Genomic DNA, 15,550 nt, shown 5'->3' with positions numbered 1-15,550 from the left:
AGTGCAGATGCTAGAATAATTATAGCCAGCTGGAAATATTTAGGACACAATGTCGTGACGTCGATAAGCAAACAGCTGATGCATGACTGCGATGGGTTCAACTTAAAATATCTGTCCAAAGCTGTAAACATCTCATAACAAGATGCATGGTGTTATTATGTAGCAAAGAGAAAAATATATATATATTTGAAGTGTCTTGGCACTTTGCCTTTCCGCCACTAGATGGGAGAGTGGGACAGAAAAGCAGGGGAGAATGGCGCCTTTTCCATATATTAAGGGGATTTAGTTTAATCCCTATTTTTTGATGCATGGCATCAAGCACACAACCTTGGTCTCTTGTGTTTAAAGGTACACGGCAGCCATCAGCAGTCCCCGTCTGGAGATGAGGAACCATATGTCAATCAGCGTGCGCTGCCAGGGTCCCCTTTATCTCCGCTCGGCAGGGAGGCGTATCCTTTCCCCCTCTGCGCTCCCCTTCACATACCACTCTGCTTCACTCCCTCCCTATTTCTCTCTCTCTCTCTCTCTCTCCCCTTTTCGGCTGAAACTAAACCTCAACCTGCTCCAGACGACGCCCTATAGCCCATGAGATTCCCGAGTTCTCCGCGCGCCCGTTTCGCACAAGCCGAAGCCGTCGGGTTCTCATTATAACGTGAGGCTGCGCGCGAGAGCTGGCAGCCGCGTCACCTCCACCATATCAGAAAAAAAAAAAAGAAAAATAAAGGAGGAGGAGGAGAGAGGAGGGGGTGTTTGGGGGCTTTCTAGAAATTAATAAATATTAAAACACCTAGTTTGGAAGACTTCTGTGGGAAGAAAGGGGACCTGCATCTGAGTAAGTCCTGATTTTTCTCTTTTTTTCTGTAGGTGACCTGTTTTCTGTGTTCTTTGCGGCAGCATCTGTGGCTTATTGGGACAGGATGGGATGACATAGCGCAGGAAGGTGGATGGAAGGAAAATACAAAACATTGGCGCTCTGTGCGTGTGGCCTTCTTGCGCCATGTAAACATCTTGAGCATATTTGATGTTAAAACCAACACTTACTGCGCCCTTTAGTGGGAAATAACCCTAGAATAAGAAGCAGGTTGAAATAGTGTTTGGGTGTAATATTATGCCGTGTTTTGGCTGCATGTCTTAGGGTGCATGCAAGACACGACAGGTGTAACGGGAAGGCATGTTTACGCGAACGCCTTTGATGATCCATCATGTTGTATCGATCGGCTTTTGCGAGGAAATAGGAGTGTTTGTGGGTGTCTCGGCAGGTTAATGTCTCCTTGGCGCCAGTATGGCCATCACGGCGCGGATGAGAGATGCTGCCTGTGGATGAGAGGAGAGGAGGCAGAGGGAGAAGCGGGGTATCTCTGTGCGTGTGTTGTGATGAGAGAGGTCTGCTCCAACATGGCGCGCTCCCACAAGAGCTGATAAAACCTTGGTCATTACATACTCCTATCCGGAATTTCCACTCTGCTGCAGAACAGGGAGTTATGATCCCGAGCATCTTCAGCTCAGGCGCTCCCCTACATGCTCTGTGAACTGCACGTAAACTCATGCCTGTGTGTGTTTCCCTGTCAGAGAATAACACAATGTCACTCCCATTCATTTTACTCTCTTCCTTGTTAACTTTGTTTGATCCCAGCAGGTAAAAGCTAGACCAGACAAAGCAGACTTTTTTGGTCCTTTGGTCCTTGCCAATTGTTTCTCCTTTGGAGTTCTTTGTGGACTAATCCTTTGTTGATGAGTGTATTATTGAATTTTGTTTGTACACACAACACACCCAGAACAGTTCTCGTTCTGAACATACTCTAAGCTACATTTTGTTAAATAAAATAAAAAAGCTTCCTGTTTGTGTCCCATTAAGATCTCAATTTCACAAGGCCAAGTAAGCCAAGTCTTACTCTAAAGCCAGCATTACTTATCCCCCCCAAAAATATTAAAAACAATCCACTGGACTTGGTTCCAAGTTTGAAGATGTTTCGCTTCCCATCCAGAAAACTCTTTCAAATTAAAATGTCAGGAATAGCGTTGAGTTTGAGGTTTTATACAGGAGCCCCACAAAGTCTGTTTTTTGCTTTGAAAACAGGCAAATTGGAACAGACGAAGGGGTCCACCCATTTGGAATGGGGGCCTTTGGCTTCTTTTGCAGACTGCAATACCCCATATCCATCTAACTATCTGAAAGGTCTGTTGTTAAAGGGGATGGTTGAACTGGCTGAATAGACAAGGTCCTCGGCTCTCCTTTACAGGGGTTGGGGCTGCAATGATAACGGGATGGGATTAACTCAATAGCTGCTTTGTGAGTTTTTGAAAGCTGGAAACTGATTCCACCCCCTCTGTTTAAGGTTGGTTTATTACTTATTGCATTACTTATTGTTGAGATACCAAGAAAGTATTTCATTTGGATTTTATGTGAAAGACTAACACAGTGTCATGCATGATTTTAAAGTAGAAGTAGCATTATACAGGGTTTTGAAAAGGTTATACAAAATATAAATGAAAGGCTTTGTGGAGGAATTAGTTGTGTGATCTTTCTAGCAAAACAGCCAAAGCCCAGTCAGATTAAATGAAGCCCATCTGTGGACATCTGTTTTTAAAGCTTGTTCCTGATTCTCAATTGGATTTACATCCAAATGTTTACACGTAAATATGCTTTCATTTAAATCCTTCCATTGTGCCTGTTTTTGTATGTTTAAGTTAATTGTTAAGCTGGTGAGTAAACTACAGGTCACAGCAGCCCTGATTGTTTTTTTTCCATAACATTGTACATTTTGCTCCATCAATCTTTTCAACTTACCCATCAGTGCTGAAGACGAGTCGTACCACGGTATGATGTTGGCACCACCATGTTTAAGCATGGGATGGTTTGTTGAGATTAGTCTTCAGTTTTGCATGGAGGCCAATAAGTTAAGTGACGCTCTTATCTGGAAAAAAACACCTTCTTCCATGTGTCTTTGCAAAGTAATGACTACTGCCAGCTTTCATTTAGTAACCTCCTTCCTGTTGCCAGTCTTAAATGTAGGATTTCTGAGTTTTCATGGCCCTCTTGGTGACGCCATTTGGACTACTATTCTGCTGGATTTCTTGTAGAGGAATTAAGGTAAAACAGGCCAATTACATATGCATCCCATGCATAATATTAACCTAAACCTTTCTAAACCTTTCCAACATTTGTGCAATGGAAAGTGACTACTGTGCTGCTGTAGTCAAATCTTATCATGCAGAAACCAGGCCTGTTTCTGCTCCTGTTATTTTTTTTTCTTCTGTTATGTGTTTTTAAAGCATGAACCAGACACGTTAGGTCCCCCAAAATGCCATGGCCAGTCTGAGCTTGGCGAGGGGGGGTGTCTTTATCCGGTGGTCTGCTCTGTGTTTTGTCAGCAACTCACAGTGGAGCTGACAGCACTTGTCTTGTTCACCCAATCATCATCTGGCGTCACGACTGTGGGCAGCCGCATTTCTGTCTCCGTGTGGCTCCATGTGCACCTTTGTGTGTGAGTTTTAGCCGTTAGGCAGTAAGATTGAACAAATAAGTCAAACTCGTATGGATTGTGTGGGTTTTTGTTTTAGTTGTGTGCTGATGGTTGCTGCCTGACCTGGCTGGCATGGTAATTGGATGGATCTGTTCCCATCAATTTAGATTTGGGAAATAGGCTGGTAATCGGAAGGTCACTTGCTGATTTGTATGGGCTGTCAGGGGAAAAAATGTGTATTGTGAATGAGTTCTTCAAACTTAGTACAGCTAATGGTGCTCTCTGAAAGCCTTAATGAATCTCCTGAAATAGCCTTTTGTAGTTATATGGATTATATTATCAGCCCCCAAGCTGCTTAACTTTAGTTATATAAATGTCTTTGTGACGTCTTCTGTGTGATAGAAATCATTTGTACTGACAAAGCAACTCTACTTTGAGTTACATTTTCTGTCTAGTTTATATCCTGTATTCCATTCCTGCTTTGTTTATTTAGAATATGATTGTTTCAGCTAACAATGCGTGAAGCAAGGATTTACCTTTGAACATCCCCAGACTCCAAGGATGAATTAAGGTGACCAGCTGGGAACACTCCAAGAACCACTTTGGCTTCCCTCTTTAGACCCAGAGAATGAGAGCGTACTGTATACCTCCTTTAATTTGGAATAATGTACGTAAGAGAATGACTTTGAATGGGGAATGGTTTTAGTATCCAGATGAGCTGATTTTTTTTTACTGGAGAAACTTTTAATCTGCAAGGAATTTTAGGCAAAGTGGGTCATTATCAGTTTAAAGAGAAGGGTCTGAAAAGATGAACTATCCATTGCTCCAAATGCCTTGTTGGGGCCGGAGGTCAATTGGTAGGATGGTTTGAGATGATAGAACAGGAACAAGATGGTAACCGAACAGCTTCACATGGCAAACCTTGCAACAGATTGGTTACAGCGGCCGATGACAGCACTAAGTACCACTCCTTCCAGCTGAGAATGGGAAACCAAGGCTGTAACTCACACAGTTTTGTTCAAATTTGACAATAACTGTCAGGACTCAGGATGGTGGACCCAGAATTCAGGCAGATAAACTAAAATGATTTATTAAAGTGTTTTATAAGGGGTCAGTACCAAGGACTAAATGGCTGAAACCTCTGTAAAGGGTAAAACACATTTTAGTGACTAGTAATTCTGACGGAGGACGATAACGAGAGTGTAAGTCACTAACCTGGTTATAAAGTTCAGACCGAGCCTAGAGAAAGGAGTGGAATCCAACCGGAAGATTTTCCCCAGGTCATGGCGGGAGCCGCCTATAGAGTTCCAGGAACTGAAGCCAAGAGAGCTGCAGCACCAGCTGATGAGCAGAAGCCAGCAGCGGAGGAAGAGAAGGAGTTTCCGGAAGGAGAATCCAAAGCTGGTGTTGATGAGGTAGCGGAAGTCCAGGCCAGAAGATTAGAGATCCGAATGGCTGCCGTAGCAAAATCCAAGTCAGGGTCGTGGGTCAGATCCAAGGTCGCAAGCTGGCAGAATCCAGCAGGAGTCCAAAGACAGGTCAGGCAAACTAATCAGAACAGGAGCAAACAGGCTCAGAGGACTGGAAGCAGAAACTAGTCAGGATCAGGCAATTGGAGTAACAAACTGGGTACGCTAGAGAAATAACCTGGCACTGATAGCCACTAAGGACCCATCTGCAGTCACATATATACATTCCATATGTAAAATATCCTCACTGAAAATTTGTTAAAATGTCAGAAAAAGAACATTTCCTCATTAAATGTTTTTATTTTAACTGTAAATGACCCCTAGCTGCTATTTGTAGATATACCATTTACACATTTCTGTAAACTGTGTGGCAGCTTTACAAAGAAAGTTCTCAAACATTAAAATAACACACACACACCCCCACAGACACACCCAGTCATGACAGATAAGACTGGAGAGGATTTGATTTTTTTCTTTCTGTCACTCGCTTCCTTATGGATCATCTGTCTTCTCATTTACTGTCATTTTAAGCCACTAAGTCGTTTTAATCTCTGAGGAAAACATCCTCTGCTGAGTGTGTTCGTTCACATTGTGTTTATACATTTGTGCTTAGCAGACAAGAGAGACTCTTGTGTCCGCTGGTCAAACCACGCGCACACCCACATGCTCATATGATGATCAGCGTAGTTGCTGCAAAGATCATTTCAAAAGCACTTTTGATAAGTGGCAGACAAGTTCCAAACATATTTTTATACAACTGAGCTTAAAAGGAAGGCTGTGAAAAAATATTAGAACGCTGATGTGAATGTGATATTTTTCTTGTAATTATTTTTACTTTTTTTTTTTTCTAAAATCCCAGAAGAGATTTGCTGGGGAGATCTGAGACAAACAAGCTCACTATAAACAACTGCTAGCAGTTGTTAGAGTTTTAAGTGGTGATTGGGAGCTTGCCATAAGGGAAGGCACATATTAGGCTTAATAGTTCCTGCGTTAAAATTGAGATGAGATGCTACTCTAGTAATGCGAGTCCATTGTCTCCCATATGTATAAAAGTTGCTGACTGATCTGAGAGGCATAATGGATTTATTAAGACGCAGGAGATGGTCTACTATGAAAACGGGTTGGCTGCAAGGATAAAAGCCCTGATGTCAGGAGTTCATGTTGGTTCTTAAGCTTTTAAAATATATGTTGCCCCTAGACGAAAGTAATACTCAGTATTTAGAAACCATTATCCTATTCTTTACTCATTCATTTGAGATACTGGTTGACTTAATTTACTTTTCTAAATTTATTTAGAGATTCACAGGACACTGGCTGCAGGGCAGAATTGGCAAATTTTTTGCTTAATCAAAATATCAAAAGCGTAAGTTGTTTTCATGTATATCTTTCTTAATTCCGGCCAGGTCACACTAACAGCATTCCTATGTGCTGGTTATTACTGAGTGAGGAGGGTTCATCTGGCTTTTTTCAGTGTTTGTGTTTGGTTTTGTTTTCAAATGAAGTGAGGAAGCACAAAAGCTGTAATTTTGTACAAAAAAATGTGCTTTCTGAAATATGTCAGTCTTTTCCTGCTGCACGAGACAGCGAGAGGCTGGTGCTGATGTCACTCCTTTCCTTTACAATGCATTGTTTAAAAACCACTTTGGGGTTTTTAAGTCAAAAAAATGTCTGGTATTGTATTTGAATTCGTTGCTAGCTTGAGGATTTTTTCGTGATTAAAGGTGATTTATTTTGTCTTACAAAGCGTTGGCTGATGGAAGTAAACCCCACAATGGTCACAGAAACAACTTGAATCTGATCAAAGTAATGGATAAAAGTGACAGTACTCTTAACGTAATGTTTTAATATCTTTTGCAGCAATCACTGTTTCCTGTAGCTGCCAGGGAGACTTTTGCTCTGCTCAGCAGATATCTTGGTCCACTCCTCATGAACAAACTCTTCCAGTTGTCTCTGGTGTGAAGGGTGCCTTTTCCACACGGCCTGTTTCAGCTCCTTTCAAAGATACATAATAGGATTTAGGTCATGGCTCCGTTTTTTTCTGGTGTTGCGCCAATGCCATTTTTTGGCCCCGATACCCGATACCTGGCTGTGCAGTATCGGCCGATACCGATACCATAATAATGTAAAATAATTGCCATCATGGCTTTGTCAAGTTGCTGCCTACCTTTGTGAAGGAAAAAATCTAATACAAAGTGAATCCAGTAGAACTTTTTATTGCCTACCAGGAGTGGGTGACAATAGTTGAATAAACTTATGGCTCTCAAAATGGTATCGGTGCCCTATTTGTTGGTACTCGCCGATAGCGATACCACCATTTTAGGGCAGTATCGGGGCCCCATCCGATACTGGTATCGGTATCGGTGCAACACTAGTTTTCTCATCTTACTCTTTCCTGGGTGTTTTTAGCTTTATGTTTTGGGTCATTATCCTATTAAAGACCAATGACCTGCAGCTGAGACCAAGCTTTCTGACCTGGGCAGCACATTCCTCTCTAGAATCTCTTGATGGTCTTGAGACTCCGTTGGACCCTACAGAGATTCAAGACACCTTGTGCCAGATGAAGCAAAGCAGACCCAGACCATAAGAGAGCCTCCTCCATGTTTCACAGTAGGGACAGTGTTATTTTCTTGAAAATCTTCATTTTTCCATCTGTGAACATAGAGCTGAAGTGCCTTAACAAGAAGTTGAATTTTTGCCTCCTCTGTCCATAGAACATTCTCCCAGATGCTTGGTTCCATGTAATTCCAGTTTGGTATTTTTATGATGTGTTTTCAACAATGTTGTCCTACTTTGCTGACTCCTTTTATATCCACTTTGGTTCAAACAACGACAGCTGGTGTGATCTCATACTGATGTTCTCTTAAGCTTTTTTTTCTGAGCTCTTTTTTGTCATTCATTTTATCTGCCTTTTTGGTTCATCAATTTTCCTCGTGTGGCCATGTCAAGAGAGGTTGGCAATAGTCCCATGGATCTTGAATTTCTGAATAATATCTCCAACTGTTGTCACAGGAACATCAAGCTTATTGGAGATGGTCTTATGGCCTTTACCTTTAATATGCTTGTCAGTGATTTTCTTTCTAATCCTGAGACAACACTTTCCTTCACATCCTCTGCTCCATGTTGTGTGTGGTAGACACCATGTTACCAAATAGCACAATGACTACCTGTAGCCATATATATAGGCCCACTGACCATTTACAGGATTGTAGACACCTGAGATGCTAATTAATAAACAAACCTTTATTTAATGTCTCCTTGGTCACATTGTTTTCAGTCTTTTCTGTGGCTACCATCATTTTTGTCCAGGCCGGTATCATGAGTTTACTTTATTAAAATCATTCTGTGGAAGTATGGTTTAAAATCGCTGTCTGGCATTTTTAATTTAGGCTTTTTATTTTCCATTTCCGTCATCGTCATTTCCGTGATGAATGTGGGTAATAACTTTGTCCATGTGTGTATATATAACAGCTTTTAAAGAGAAAATAGAACTGGCTAAACTCAACATAAGCTTGTCGAAATGAAAATGTTGAACATTAAAAATATGCCAGTGATACATGAATGTAAGGTTCCCAACAGCAGGAATCAGTAACATCAGCAATGCTGCATGCAATTAATTGTAACTTTCAGCATTTGTTCTGACCTTAATGGCATGGCTGTAATCAAAAACAATGAGATCAATAAAGAGTCAAAAGAGCTGTGATCCCTTGACACTGGTAAAGAATAATTAACAAGCAAGAACTGCAGCTGAGCTGTTTTGCACTTTTAAGGGTTTATGTTGCAAATGGAATGTTGCTTTGGAAGAGGCAGGTCACAATAAAAAAAAGCAGGAACAAACACAGGGCGGAGGTTTTATTTGATGTTTAGATCAAGATAGGAAATAAGCAAAGCAAAATGGTTGGGTTTCTCCTTCTGTGACACCATCTTTTTTTAGTACCAAATAATAAAATCTATTCTAGGACTTCGTTTTCTATCTGTTTTTCTGTGTAGAATAGGAGATATCAATCTTTTTCGGCAAATGAAATGGATTTTGTTTGGTACCATCTTAAGAGTGCTACAAATCTGGTCATCTGCATATTCTTTTAATTGATTAGGGACAAAATTTGACTCACAAATAAAAATAATCTTATAATAGAAATTGTCAGGAACAACAAAAAGTAAGTTTTTTTTTTTATGGTGAATTGAAAACTAAACTTCCAGCAATGCTTGGCAAACCAGCATTAGGTGATCTCATTTATTAAACTTGGGTAATACAGTAAATCGTTGTAGAAGAAGAAGAGAAAAAAGCCACAGGATCAATATGCCTTTTGTTTTATTATACTTATGTGCAAGTTCTTTTTTACGATTATATTTACGAAAACTTAGAGATCTTTACTACAAAAAGTTAAGCTGTGTTTTTTTGGTTGAAATATTGTATGCCTGGTATTTATCAGTGCCTGAATGCACCATGTAGTGGTGCATTCAGTTGTGTAAGAATGGTTCGCAATAATGCACAGCTGGTTTAAATAGGTTTCACACCCTCCATTAAATTCCTGTGTAAGACTGACGATAAAAAAATGTTTTTCTTCTTTTAATATTGCAAATTACTTTGCATGCAAAGAACCCCTTATATTTACGAACCTGTGCTTCTTTGTGATGTTACTCATTTCCAATTCCACAACCTCTAAAATCTTCACAATGGTCAAGTTTAGAGACAAAGCTTTGCTTTATTGCCTATATTTAAATAACAAAAACGTGTAATTCTGTAATGTTAAAGGTACATTTTGCACTGATTTCTTACAACTTAAGCATTGATTAATGCGGAGTAAACGAGCGAGACCTTTAATAACATGTTAAAAAGATTCATGTTGAATGTTTTACGTTGCCGAAGTGATGAGTCCTGCCCCTCCAATAAATTTCTGAAAAGGTCACAAGTAGCTTTCATTTTAAATCTCCTTAATTTCCTGCAATGAAGTTGACAAACATATTTTCCATTTTCAATAATCATTTCAAAATAATGTGCATCCAAACAAGTTCAGCGTCACTGTGGGAACATTTCCAAGCAGCAAGAGCTGGAGAACCACAAAAATGCCATCTTCTTTTGTGTGCTGTCCTGACAGTTAGGCAAACGCTGTGGTGGGTCTTAGTTGCTTTGTAGTGTCAGAGCAAGACTTGTTGCACAAAGGGGTCCAATTAGGTATTCCTCTGTTGCACAGTTGGCTTTATTTGTTTAATGGCATGAGAGATTATACCTGGTTCAGGCAGCTGACTTGACAAGCCCATGCAATTATAAAGAGACATATGAGAAAGAACACAGCAGGTACAGAGACAACAGGGACAAACTAGATAAAACCAAAGTAGTAGTAGTTGTAATCTTATTACTTGTTCATACTGAAAAGAAAATATTAAAAGATACATAAAGAAATAAAAATAATTAGACTCAAAGAACAAAATGGGGCCAAATGCATACATCTTGCCTATGTACGTGTGTGTCTTTAAGCACAGACATATAATATAAAGTTTTATCTGGTAAACCTACAGTTGCACAGGGGGTAGACGCTGCCCTCACCTCCAAAACCAAGCTAGGAAGCTGCCTCTTACATTCACATTCACAGACATAACCTGCTGCAGCGCTTGGGCCAATGACCAGAGTCAGCTGGGACGACGGAGCGGGCAGACCCTGCTGGTTGCTATGAGCCAATGCCAGGACACCAAACCCCCAAGGATAAACAATTGAGATCCTCATCTCCATGCTGCTGGCAGCCAAACAAAGACCCTCCACCACTCTGAAACCATTACACCCCAGTCTACCCAGAAATCCCTGCAGAGCTGAACAAACATAACTCAAACCAGAAACCACAACATCAGATCCAATACCACCCAAACTGGCCTCTGTAACAAATCCAGGGAATCCAGCCCTTCCCATTTTCTGTTCCACTGCAGAATCGAATGCTCCCCTCTTGGTAAACTTCAAGTAAAAGTTAATTCCCAAATGGAAGTGTAATAGAGCTGTTAATCCTAAACAAAATGTCTTTTATATTTTGCAATTATACATTTTACATTTCTACTGATGAAGTCAAATGCTGAAAATAACTGAGTATGGTTTGAATCTTGGTGTTTTAGTAGCTCTTTAGTGTTAAGATCTCCTGCCATTAAATTTTGTTGCACCCCTACATTTTACCTTCCTCAAATCATTTTTGTTGTAAAAAGAAATAAAAATAAATTTAGTAGAAGTTATTTTGATTTCTAGGAAGAAAAAAAATGTTCTAGGGAATGATATTAGAATGGTAGCTCTTCATTTCTTTATTAAATGCTAGGAAGATGTAAATTATTCAGGGAGTTTCTTTGTGTTTCCCAAGAAATTCATAAAAGTCAAAATGATGCAATAAAATACCAGGAGTCGTGATGCAATATAGAGCTGCCAAATTAATGTTGCATAGTGAGATATTATAAAATGCCTCTTGGCCCTGTTGAACCCCCCCACCATACCCTACATCTCTCAATCAGCGGGTGGTTTCCCATTTGTCTTCATGATGTGCATGTTTAACAGTGCTTCATTTGTGCTTTCGACATGGATGTCACACAGCGCCGTCCTCCTCTGTCTGCTGTAATGACAGAGCTGTTATTTACTGCTGACCTCAAATGAGGAAAAGACTTTTACCCTGTGACCCTGAAAGACTTAACATGTGACCTCAGCGGACTTCCTTCAGTTTTCATTGGCACTATGCTGTTTACGTTTGGCACAGTTTGAGTTGTGCCTCAGATAGAAGCCTGGAGAGTGGAGAGTAGGTCATGGTGTGTGTGTTTGTGGTCACAGACAAGGGCTTGGTTTGAGCAGAAAGGGGCAGATGTTGTTGTCCATGTTCCCTTTTAGCCAAAAGGAAGGAAGTTGAGGAGATGAACAGCAGTGAGGAGAAAGAAGTGCAACTTTAACAATAAGAGTGTGAAGTGATTGAGATTTGAGATTAGCTTCCTGTTTCAGGGTATGCAAGGTATTTTTTTATTTTTTTTAATCCATGCTTGGATTATCACATTCATTAAACGGGTTTTAAAAGTTAAAAAGAGCTCTTACTCCTCAGTCGGGCTGCTTCACAGCAGACATTTTTTTTTCTTTTTTTAAGATTCTTGCTGTTATGAATTTTCACACTTATAAGCAAACCTTTTGCTGCCTCAAAGGCACAAATTAATTTATGGAGGTAGTTTACTGGAGTTTGTTTGCCAACTTGTCATAAGTGGGGTCATTAAAAGCTGTTTTCTAGTTTATGTGTTGTATTTGTCTCTGTCGAAGGGAGCTGCTCCATGACTGAATATAAGTCACGCTGCTTCATGTCTGATTGAATATAAGAAAAAAAATGATTGAACTATACAACAGATGTTTTATTCAGTTTTAAGAATGGATCACATTGGCCATTCATCAATAGATTCATCAAATATGTAGCTCAGTTCAGCTTAATGTTCCCACCATTCACGCTGGAGTAAATTCTGCATCTAATGATTTAATTCACTTTAATCTAATTTTGCCTGGCAAAGACATAACATCAACATTTTTGCTCGTGCTTTTTTTTTTCTTTGCACAATTTCAAAATATTCCCTTGGAGTATTCAGCATGCATGCTGTTCCCTAATACTTTTTTAGGAATTCTGTTATAATATTAAGACTACAGATAACAAATAGAAACTATTGTCATGATTTTTTTAAGAGATCTGACCCACATGCAGGATACCACTCAGAGAACCAGAGTAAAGGTTTAACAGGTTTATTGAAATAAACAAAAAGGTTGATCCAGGGTAACTCAGAGAGCTGGTGAACCAGAACTGGAAGTGAGAAGGGAAGTTCAGAGGTTAGTTCACGGTCCGTGGGAACATTGAACAACGTCTTGCAAAAATCAGAGATGAACGGGACTCACGTTAGCAGAAAAAGGTTCTCTTCCCAGAATCCAGTCGGTGTGGGTTTATCCAGAGATTGGGGGGCTCGTTGGAGGGCGGACAGGTTTTTGGTTTGATTGGTTCCTTGAGGAGCAATGGAGTGGACTGCCACTTAGATTTCCAGGAGAACTTGAACGGGTCGTGTGAAGCTTAAAACAATCCTTCCAGGGGGAGAAGGCCAAAAATCCAGTTTGCAGGACAACTTCCCAAAACTGGCAAACACTCTGGCGACGAGGTAGTGGCAGTCCACCACTTAAGAGTCCTCAGTAATGAGCACAACCAGCCGCAGGTGTGTGGGAGGACCAACGAGAACAAGGCGCCACCTGGTGGTGGAGGGAGAGAACACAAAAAACAAACAGCCCACACACACTGGATTCCTAACAACTATAATCTTTCCTTACACTCTTTAGCCTTTTCCTGCACATATAGATGGTTTGGCCTCCACCACGATCAGGTTAATTATTTTTGTTTATGCAAAAACACCATTGGTATTTTTATGCCACAGCGGCATGATATATTCAACTCAAGTATGCATTGTTAAAGGTCTCAATACCCAGGAATCTAACTTTTTTATGTTAAAACATATACTGTTGTTGAGCCTGAGTTAAACCCTGACAGACGATCCACTGTGGAAGTGACTGTGGGATTTTTTTTAGTGGACTCTTTGTTGAAATAAAAAAAAAAAGCCTGCAATGGCATGCTGTCCACTAAGTGCGAATTTGGTCCTCCTCCTTGATTCACATCATTTGTGGATGGTTGCTAACATTAGCCTGACTTGCTATCCAGACTCCCATATCTGTCCCACCAAAGTGGCGATTCCATCAATCATTTACCGACTGACCTGCAGGCATTGGGTAAATGTTGCTGCTTGTGTAACTTTTTACCGTAAATACAGTGTAACAGACGGGAGTAAATGAACGATAGCCAACTGCTTACCGGTATGTTGCAAATGTTTCCTTGCTAGTTATTCTCGACAACTTCTGTGCACAGCCTTTTTCTTGCTATGTGTTCAATTACTGTACTGTGATTGGATAGGATTTAGACGAGTGTGTTTAGGAAAAGTCTCACTTATCTGTTCAACTCTGGTAGCTTAAACAGTCAAACATGCCGCTTCTACTCACTTGCAGCATTTCATCTATAAGCTATTTTAGTAGGGCAGGCCCATTCCCACAGCACCACTCTCCACCGATGCAGTCTTTCCAAACAGTGCGGCGTTGCGCAATTACTGCTCCCCACTCAGAAGGATGTTTGCTCATTCGCTCCGCCGCTTAGTTTCGCCAGGACGCTCAGCTCAAAATTCACTCCGCGCTCACCTTAATTTTCCTGGCACTCCGGTGAAAATCGCTCCACACTCGCTCAAAGTTTTAGGAGAAGGCATTTTATGACATTTTGCCTTCATGTAATTATGCCTGGGCCCTGGGACACACGTCGTTTAATTTAATGATGTGAGCGATACATGTATATACTCTCATTTAACTGGCTGTTAAATTTCCCAGCTGTAACACCTCGCTCCATTCATGTTGCCCAGTCTTTCCTATTTAATTATTAATTAAAAAAATTACACTTAAATAAATGTTATTTTAGAAATTTTATGATGCAACATTTTTAATTGACTTTGTGAGCGCATTTGAATTGAAAACCTCTCTGCACTCCACCATATTTCTCCCACTCTGCTCCACCGCTCGCTCTACGCTCTGCTCACATGCTCTGGTTATAGGCTGGCAAACTTCTGCAGCAAAGCATCTTGTTGGGTATGAATACTTTGAGGCAAAACAAACTTTGTTAGAATACGAAAAAGGTCTTAGTTGTCGTGGAGTATGTAGCAGCCTCATGGTGCATTAATAAGAAATATATTGTGAGCGCTAAAGACAAACTTGGATACTTGTGTATTTTAAACAAAGCTTGGTGCTCTGGACGTTCAACGCTCTGCGTGTTGAGCTGCTCTGGTCTTTCCCTTCAATCTAGAGAGTGGCTTGGCTTTACTTATTTGATGAGTTAGGGAAACGTTGTAACATGTTTACAAACGGTAAGGTACACATCAAAAAGTGGTCTGGCAAGTAATTTCATCAGGTGGCTGACCCCCTGCGTGTTGGCTAACTGGGATCTGGGAGTCCTTAGTGAAAACTCTAGAGCTGGCCAGGCTCTTAAGGATATTCCACTGCGTTTTATAGCAACAGAAAGTGAAAATTAACCATTTTTTAGGTTTTTGGTAAAAAAAAAATATCCTAATACTATTATTAAGTATTAGGATATAAAATGTACTATTTTCATTGGTACGTTTGGACATTTTTAGTCAGCGTAGGCACTATTAACTGTTTTACCACAGATCAGTAAGAAAATATTTTAGTGCAGTAATTATGATCGAAGCTTTTTAGGTAACACTAGTGGAGTTTAACCCCTTTTATGTAATAATATTTCAATATTTTTATTTTATGCTGACAGCTCTGGCGTAGCAGAGCTCACTGGTTGCACGTATAGTAGCTTTGCCCCGTCTGTTCCTGTTTAGCTAGGACGTCATCCTGGAGAGAAATATCAGCTGTGCTGCTGCTATCAACACCTTTGTTTATAGATGTTGTAGATCAGCCTGTTTTCCAGTGTAGTCCTGTTTCTCTGACTGTGACTGAATGGATGTGCTCTCTCCATTCTCTGACATGGGAGCTGGCTCTGAGCTCGTCTGCCTGGCTGTGTGTTTCCTGGACGGGGCCGCCTTTTACAG

The 15,550-nt window shown here is 40.5% G+C and overlaps 1 protein-coding gene across 1 annotated transcript in view; it reads left to right on the top strand.

Annotated features, from left to right (window-relative positions):
* The first annotated feature begins 533 nt into the window (after positions 1-533).
* LOC107093746 (paralemmin-1-like) overlaps positions 534-15,550 on the top strand; it is a 43,575-nt gene continuing 28,558 nt past the window's right edge. The window contains exon 1 of the mRNA XM_015388993.1: positions 534-832. The gene's annotated coding sequence lies outside the window, so the exon portion shown is untranslated. The remainder of the gene's footprint in view (positions 833-15,550) is intronic.

Source organism: Cyprinodon variegatus, unplaced genomic scaffold, assembly GCF_000732505.1.
Source record: "Cyprinodon variegatus isolate N-32 unplaced genomic scaffold, C_variegatus-1.0 Scaffold444, whole genome shotgun sequence".
Lineage (NCBI taxonomy): Eukaryota > Metazoa > Chordata > Actinopteri > Cyprinodontiformes > Cyprinodontidae > Cyprinodon > Cyprinodon variegatus.
This window is presented reverse-complemented; position numbering and strand designations above follow the sequence as displayed.